Source organism: Nannospalax galili, unplaced genomic scaffold (assembly GCF_000622305.1).
Source record: "Nannospalax galili isolate Female #2095 unplaced genomic scaffold, S.galili_v1.0 scaffold62, whole genome shotgun sequence".
Taxonomy (NCBI): domain Eukaryota; kingdom Metazoa; phylum Chordata; class Mammalia; order Rodentia; family Spalacidae; genus Nannospalax; species Nannospalax galili.
The window spans coordinates 1,444,640-1,446,865 of NW_008348573.1; the positions used below are offsets into that span (position 1 = coordinate 1,444,640).

The 2,226-nt window shown below is 36.9% G+C and overlaps 1 protein-coding gene across 14 annotated transcripts in view; it reads left to right on the forward strand.

The window, feature by feature from the left end:
* The window catches only part of Ica1 (islet cell autoantigen 1), a 157,953-nt gene that overhangs the window by 133,460 nt on the left and 22,267 nt on the right, over nt 1–2,226 (forward strand). The gene's annotated exons all lie outside the window — the stretch shown is intronic.

Below are 2,226 nucleotides of genomic sequence, written 5' to 3' on the forward strand. Positions count from 1 at the left end.
ATTTTCCTGTTTTTTTTTTTTACAAGAAAAGTTAATATCTTTCTAATAGCTTTACATTCTTCAAATTTTTTAAACTTTATTTATTTATTTTTATTTTATGTATGTGAGTGTTTTCCCTGCATGTAAGTGTACCATGTATTCAATGCCTGTGAAGGTCAGAAGAGGGTGTCAGATCCCCTGGAACTGGAGTTACTGATGGTTGTTAGCTGCCATGTGGGTGCTGGGGACCAAACCTGGGTCCTCCGCAAGAGCAACCAATGCTCTTAACCACTGAGCCATGTCTCCAGCTTCACATTCTTAAGCAAAACCTTTTAGGTGGCAGTTTATAAATGGTCTTACGTGTGTTCAAGCACATTTAGTACGAATGTAGCTACTTCTGTCGCTGTATTTCATTCCACAATCTTTTAACTACTAAAGCTAAAACTGTGTCAAAGGTCACATTCTGTAAGAGAAAACAAAATGACTTTCCAAATATGACACATGTGGATTTTAATATTGATCCTTGACCTTAATACTGATCTATGACCTCAAGTAGTTTGCTTCATACACAAACTCTCTAAGCCTCAGTTGTTCTTGTTCGTAAAATGGAACCAAAAGGCATGACCTTGTTGGGTAACTGTCAAGTTTGAACATCATGTATATAAAGGATATTTTGTAGTTTCTGACACAAGGACACTCTTGAAATGGTGACCAAGTTAGGGGGACTAGCCATGTAATCAGATAGTGTCCTATGCTATCTCCATTGAACCTTTGTTAAATACAGAGGGAGAGTTTATCTGGCGAAGTCCACCAGACCTAGAAATCTTATGCTAACTAAATAACCCTCCCCTCAAAAGAGATTTCAGGACCATGAGTTTGGATGAGACATATAGTGCTAAATGATCCAAGGAAATTGAGTGGGTTCAGCATGTGCATAGCCTTTGCTCTCCATTCTCAAAAAGGTTTCCTCTTAATGATTTACCAAGGGTCCAAAATACTCCTGAGATTCTGAGCCAAACATCAGAGCATCCCTTGACTGGCATTCTGCCCTGGTCACACAGGCTTCTTACAGGACAGAAACTGGCCAGAGCCGTCCTTTGGGCTCCTGGTTTCAGTTTGTGGTCTGCTGGCCTCACTGCTTTTTAAACTGATGGCAAGGCAGAAACATTATGGAGAAAGGGCTTGGTGAAGAGAGCTGCTCACCTCATAGAGGCCACGAAGTAGAGTAACAGAATGGGCCAGCATCTAGGTACACCCTTCAAAGACATGCCCCCAGGTAGCCACTTCCTCCTACTAAGCCCAGCCTTCCACAGTTCCAGCACTTCCCAATAGTCTACTCAATTTTTGAATCCATCAGTGGATCAACCATTGATTAGGTCAAAGCCCTCATGGTCTGGTTTTCTCTGAAACACATAATTATAGACAGTGAGAGGTTGTTTTACTAAAGTATCTCTACTAGGTATCTCTTAATCCAGTCAAGTTAAAAATCAAGATTAACTATCAAAGTGTGGCTTCCATTCACAGAGTATAAGAAAAAGAAAGTCTTTCAAAAAAGGAAACTCACTACAACTTTAGCATTTACCTTCCACAGCTTGGAATATAAACTTGAAGACAGAAATTTGCTTTCCTTATTAGTGTCTTACTTATGTAAGCATCATACTATTCAGTATTTCATGAATATAATAGCTAATAGCTGCATATTTCATCAAAATGGCTTGTCATTTATTAATATGGAAATCATGCTAAAATGAACAAATAAGCAGTTAATGCAGATCACCATACATGGCCTCCATTTTGTAAGAACTTTTCCCCTTTGGTTTAAGAATAAGACATTTTGGTGAAATAAAGAAATCTTTGAAAAATTATTTTGGAGTGGTGAAACATTTTCATCTTCCTAGAATGAAATCATGAGAATATTATAACAAACCCCAAGTACCTAGCACACAATTTCTGCAAGTCTTAACATTAAGTAAATGTGTTCATAATTGTATGCATGCTCCATCTTGTTTTGACAGATTGATATCTTTCTAATCCCAGCATCTTGTTTATGTGGTTAGTTCTTTGTTTATCACCCTATTTAATTTTATTATTTTCAGTAGACTTGATTTTTAATAGGGTTATTTTACCTTGGTACATAAAATAATAAGAATACTGTATTTTTTTATTTTTTAGAAGAAGCATTTCATTACAGCTTTAACATACTCAATAACAATTTCCAGAGCAAAGATACATCTCTTTCAAAAGTGG